Below are 7030 nucleotides of genomic sequence, written 5' to 3' on the forward strand. Positions count from 1 at the left end.
ATATTTTCATTAGTTTTTAGGCAAAATTCATATTTCTAGACTTTACTATGAGTTTGTGTGTTTTTCTGTAATTTCAGGTATTTTCTGGCTGAAATTGAGGGAGCTGAGCAAAAATCTTATTCAGGCTGAAAAAGGACTGCTGATGCTGTTGGATTCTGACCTCTCAATACTCGGAATGGATTTTCTGGAGCTACAGGAGTCCAATTGGCGCGCTTCCAATTGAGTTGGAAAGTAGACATCCAGGTCTTTCCAGCAATATATAATAGTCCATACTTTGCTCAAGGATAGATGACGTAAACTGGCGTTTAACGCCAGTTCCATGTTGCAGTCTGGCGTCCAGCGCCAGAAACAGGTTACATGTTGGAGTTCAACGGCCAGAAACAGGTTACAACCTGACATTGAATGCCCAAAACAGCCCAGGCACGTGAGAAGCTTAAGTCTCAGCCCCAGCACACACCAAGTGGGCCCCAGAAATGGATTTCTGCACAATCTATCATAGTTTACTCATTTTCTGTAAACCTAGGTTACTAGTTTAGTATTTAAACAACTTTTAGAGATTTATTTTGTATCTCATGACATTTTTAGATCTGAAATTTGTACCTTTTGGTAGCATGAGTCTCTAAACCCCATTGTTGGGGGTGAGGAGCTCTGCAGCGTCTCGATGAATTAATGCAAGTATTTCTATTTTCCATTCAAACATGCGTGTTCCTATCTAAGATATTCATTCGTGCTTAATTATAGAGAAGGTGATGATCCGTGACACTCATCACCTTCCTCAATCCATGAACGTGTGTCTGACAACCACCTCCATTCTACAACAGATTGAATGAGTATCTCTTAGACTCCTTAATCAGAATCTTTGTGGTATAAGCTAGATTGATGGCGGCATTCATGAAAATCCGGAAAGTCTAAACCTTGTCTGTTGTATTCCGAGTAGGATTCTGGGATTGGATGGCTGTGATGAGCTTCAAACTCGCGAGTGTTGGGCGTAGTGACAGACGCAAAAGGATCAATAGATCCTATTTCAGCATGAGTGGGAACCGACAGATGATTAGCCGTGTAGTGACAGCACACGTGGACCCTTTTAACTGAGAGGACGGATGGTAGCCATTGACAACGGTGATCCACCAACACACAGCTTGCCATGGAAGGAACTTTGCACTTTTGCATGCATAAGGGAAGAGGAATACAAGAGAAAGGCTGAAATTCAGAAGACAAAGCATCTCCAAAACCCCAACATATTCTCCATTACTGCATCATAAGTATTTATTTCATACTCCTTTATTTTTTTGTTATTCAAACTGATAATTATAATTGATATCCTGACTAAGAATAACAAAATAACCATAGCTTGCTTCAAGCCAACAATCTCCGTGGGATCGACCCTTACTCACGTAAGGTATTACTTGGACGACCCAGTGCACTTGCTGGTTAGTTGTGCGGAATTACATAGTGTGAAGTAATTTTCGTGCACCAGTACATTTTTATTTTGTTTTCTATTTTTCTTTATAAGTGTTAGATTATTAATATTGTTTACTGTTTCTTGCTGCTGATTATTGACGAGATGTTATTTTAACATCATTATTTTTAATTTTTATTGTTGGATTTAATTGTTGAGGTTATATTTTGTCACTTAGTTTTGAGTCTTCGTGTTTAACATCTGTGAGCACCAAGTGAATGTTACATTGCCTATAAGCTTCTTAACTCTTTTGAATTACATGTTTTGGCCACCATGCATTCATCATCCATTGTTAGGCAATTGTATATTATCATTGCATTTTTTTAGGTGATACTTGTTTATGATTTACCCATACTCATATCACCTATTTCATGCATTGAAATTGTGCGGTTGAGAAATTGAATCGAAAGCTTACCTAGTGATATATTTTTGAGCTTTGTAAAGCTTTGTGGGCCATGCTTGCTATGTAATTGATTTCCACTTCTATCTTCTTTTTCCTAAGTTCCATAGCACCCATGTGTTTCACCTCTATGTCACTTAGGTGTTGCAACAACTTCAATATGTGTCATTGATTGTTGTGTGAGTTTCATATACCATTTTGTTCACTAAGTCTACCTACATATCAATCAATGTCCATGCGTTATCCAACTTCACAATTGCTTGATTTTTGCTTGAATGCTTCCATGCTTCTTCACTACTTGTGTGGTTGACTTAACCTACAAGTCTTTTGAAGTATTTCAAGCACACTAGAATGAGTGAAATGTGTGTCTTCTTTTGTATAATTGTGACATGGTTTCTAAATACTAGAGTGTGAGTTCTAAACTGCATGCAAGTTAGGACCCACACACTTATTTTTCATTAATGTCACACTAATTCACTCACCCAATTCTAGTGATTTACCTCATTCCAACAATCCATGCTTCCTTGCTTGTGCATTTACTTGTCTTATTATCTCCTATTTTCTATGTTCAGGATGAGTCATCATAAGTAAAAACGGAAGTGAGAGAAGAACACGCAGCATTGGTTGACCTACCAGCAGAAGGTAGCAACTAGGAGAGTCCCCGTACCCCCTTGTTCATCTTTGGATGCACCGAGGACGGTGCAAACTTTTAAGTGTAGGGAGGTCGTCCGACCGCTCGGCATTTTTGGGTGACAAATTTCTAATCCCAACACTTTTGCATTTCATTTTTAGGTCTTTTAGAATTTTTGGTTGCATTGCATATGTATATATTAAGCTTAGTCAAAATCATGATATTTTCCAAGGATTTTATCTATAGGGCACCCCAATTGAAAAAAAAATTTAGAACTTGCTTGAATTATATACTTTGTGGAACATGATTTTTGAGCTAAGAACACAAGCATGTGAGGTTTGAGCCTAATTGTGTGGTTACATGATGAGCGGATAATTTATACGCTTTTTGGCATTATTTTTAGTATATTTTTAGTATTTTTAGTTAGTTTTTATTAGGTTTTTATTAGTTTTTAAATAAAAATCACAATTCTGGACTTTACTATGAGTTTGTGTATTTTTCTGTGATTTCAGGTATTTTCTGGCTGAAATTGAGGGACCTGAGCAAAAATCTGATTCAGAGGCTTAAAAAGTTAAAAAGGACTGCAGATGTTGTTGGATTCTGACCTCCCTGCACTCGAAGTGGATTTTCTAGAGCTACAGAAGCCCAATTGGTGTGCTCTCAATTGCTTTGGAAATTAGACATCCTGGGCTTTCCAGAAATATATAATAGTCCATACTTTACCCGAGATTTGATGGCCCAAACCGGCATTCCAAGTCAGCATAGAAATTCTAGCGTCAAAACGCCAGAACTGGCATAAAAGCTGGAGTTAAACGCCCAAACTGGCACAAAAGCTGGCGTTTAACTCCAAGAAAAGTCTCTACATGTGAAAGCTTCAATACTCAGCCCAAGCACACACCAAGTGGGCCCAGAAGTGGATTCTACATCATTTACTCATTTCTGTAAACCCTAGGTTACTAGTTTTCTACAAATAGGACCTTTTACTATTGTATTTAAAGAATGATCTTTGGACGTTTAGTCCTTAGACCTTTGAGGCTGGCCATTCGGCCATGCTTAGACTATTTTCACTTATGTATTTTCAACGGTGGAGTTTCTACACACCATAGATTAAGGTGTGGAGCTCTGCTGTTCTTCATGAATTAATGCAAAGTACTATTGTTTTTCTATTCAATTCAAGCCTATTTATTCTCTAAGATATTCATTCGCACACAAGAACATGATGAATGTGATGATTATGTGACGCTCATCATCATTCTCACTTATGAATGCGTGCCTGACAAACACTTCCGTTCTACATGCAAATAAGCTTGAATGTGTATCTCTTAGCCTTCTGATCTACGATCAGAGTCTTCGTGGTATAGGCTAGAATCAATTGGCGGCCATTCCTGAGATCCAGAAAGTCTAAACCTTGTCTGTGGTATTCCGAGTAGGATCTGGGAAGGAATGACTGTGACGAGCTTCAAACTCGCGAGTGTTGGGCGTAGTGACAGACGCAAAAGGATCAATGGATCCTATTCCAACATGATCGAGAACCGACAGATGATTAGCCGTGCGGTGACAGCGCATTTGGAACATTTTCACTGAGAGGACGAGAAGTAGCCATTGACAACGGTGATGCCCAACATAAAGCTTGCCATGGAAAGGAGTATGAATGATTGGAAGAAGGCAATAGGAAAGTAGAGGTTCAAAAGGAACAAAGCATCTTCATATGCTTATCTGAAATTCCTACCAATGAATTACATAAGTATCTCTATCTTTATTTTATGTTTTATTCATCTTTTAATTATCAATTATCCATAACCATTTGAATCCGTCTGACTGAGATTTACAAGATGACCATAGCTTGCTTCAAGCCGACAATCTCCGTGGGATCGACCCTTACTCACGTAAGGTTTATTACTTGGACGACCCAGTGCACTTGCTGGTTAGTTGTGCGAAGTTGTGAAAAAGAACTAAGATTATGAACGTGCGTATTAAGTTTTTAGCGCCGTTACTAAGGAATGAACGATCACGATTTCGTGCACCAAGTTTTTGGCGCCGTTGCCGGGGATTGTTCGAGTTTGGACAACTGACGGTTCATCTTGTTGCTTAGATTAGGTAATTTTATTTTATGTTTAAGCTTTTTTTCTTTTTATTTTCGAAAAAAAAATTTCAAAAATACAAAAATATTTCTATTTTGTTCTTCAGAGTTTTAAGAATGAATTCTAGAGTTTCATGATGATTTGTTAAAATTTGGCTGGTTGTGAAACCATGTCTAAACTTTTGGATCGAGGTTTCAACTTATCATCACAAGAGCTTGATGATTTCTATCAATCTTGCTGTTGAAAGTAATGATCTGCTAAAGCTGGCTGGCCATTGGCCATGTCTAGTGTTTTGGACCGAAGCTTTCACTGAAAGCTTTGGCTGGCTAGTAAGCCATGTCTAATTCCTAGACCGGAGTTTTAGACTAACATTGCATGATTCCTGGAATTCTCATTAAAAATTTTGAATTCCTTACTTTCTCTTCTTCCAATTAATTTTCAAAAAAATTACAAAAAAATTTTTAAAATCTTAAAATCAAAAATATTTTATGTTTCTTGTTTGAGTCTAGCATCTAATTTTAAGTTTGGTGTCAATTGCATGTCTTCATTCTTCTAATTTTCGAAAATTACATGCATTATGTTCTTCATTGATCTTCAAGTTGTTCTTAATGATTTACACACAAAAAAAAAAGCTGGGCGTTCAAAACGCCCAGTGAAGAAGGAAAACTGGCGTTTAAACGCCAGCCAGGGTACCTGGCTGGGCGTTAAACGCCCAAAAAGGTAACATTTTGGGCGTTAAACGCCAGAATGGATGCCATTCTTGGCGTTTAACGCCAGGAGGACACTAGAGGGAAGATTTTGTTTTTAATTCAAATCTTTTTTCAAATTTTCATAATTTTTCAAAATCAAATTTTTTTCAAATCATATCTTTTCAAAATCAATTTCTTTTCAATTTTTTAATTTATTACTATTTTCAAAAATCCTTGCTACAATTAGTGATTTAATTCAAAATTTTCAAGTTGTTACTTGCCTATTAAGAAATGATCAAATTTTAATTCTAGAATCATATCTTTTAATTTCCTGTCAGTCAAGTAATCAACTTTAATTTTAAAAATTTCTCTTTTTAATTTGATTCTCAATCATATCTTCTCAATCATATATTTTCAATCACATCTTTTTCAAAATTAATTTTCAATCATATCTTTTTTATTTCTAATTTCAAAATCTTTTCCAAAAATCACTTAATTTCTTTCCCAATCTTAGTTTTCGAAAATCATTTACCAAATTTTCAAAATTTCTTTTAATTATTTCAAAATCTTTTTACTTTAATTTCGAAAATTCTTCCCCTCTTCTCAAATCCTTCTATTTAAAGGACCAACACTTCTCCATTATCAGCAATTCGAACTCTGTCCCTCTTGATAAGTTCGAATTCTCTCTTCTCTACCTCATCTTTCTATTTTTATTTTCCTCTGACACCTCAAGGAATCTCTATACTGTGACATAGAGGATTCCATATTTTCTTCTCCTCTCTTTTCATATGAGCAGGAGCAAGGACAAGGGCATTCTTATTGAAGTTGATCCTGAACCTGAAAGGACCTTGAAGAGAAAGCTAAAAGAAGCTAAAGTACAACTCTCTATAGAGGACCTAACAGAAAATTTCAAACAAGAAGAAGCCATGGCAGCCGAAAACAACAACAATGCCAACAATGCAAGGAAGGTGCTTGGTGACTTTACTGCTAGTGCACGAAATTGTGATCCCTGATAATGGCTTCAAAAACTTGGTGCTCTAATCTTAATTCATAATTTGTCACAACTTCGATACAACTAACCAACAAGTGCACTGGGTCGTCCAAGTAATAAAACCTTACGTGAGTAAGGGTCGATCCAACGGAGATTGTTGGTATGAAGCAAGCTATGGTCATCTTGTAAATCTCAATCAGGCAGATATCAAATGGTTATGGAGTTTTCGAATAATAATAATAAATAAACAGAAAATAAAGATAGAAATACTTATGTAAATCATTGGTGAGAATTTCAGATAAGAGTATAGAGATGCTTTCGTTCCTCTGAACCTCTGCTTTCCTGCTGTCTTCATCCAATCATTCCTACTCCTTTCCATGGCAAGCTTTATATAGGGCATCACCGTTATCAATGGCTACATCCCATCCTCTCTATGAAAAAGGTCCAAATGCTCTGTCACGGCACGGCTAATCATCTGGAGGTTCTCGATCATACTGGAATAGGATTCACCCTCCTTTTGCGTCTGTCACTACGCCCAGCACTCGCGAGTTTGAAGTTCGTCACAGCCATCCCTTCCCAGATCCTACTCGAAACACCACAGACAAGGTTTAGACTTTCCGGATCTCAGGAATGGCCATCCATGGGTTCTAACTTATACCACGAAGATTCTAATATCTCGGACTCGGTCCTCTGTATTAGATATCTAAGAGATACTCATTCTAGCTTGTTTGCATGTAGAACGGAAGTGTTTGTCAGGCACGCGTTCATAAGTGAGAGTG

Source organism: Arachis hypogaea, chromosome 20, assembly GCF_003086295.3.
Source record: "Arachis hypogaea cultivar Tifrunner chromosome 20, arahy.Tifrunner.gnm2.J5K5, whole genome shotgun sequence".
NCBI lineage: Eukaryota > Viridiplantae > Streptophyta > Magnoliopsida > Fabales > Fabaceae > Arachis > Arachis hypogaea.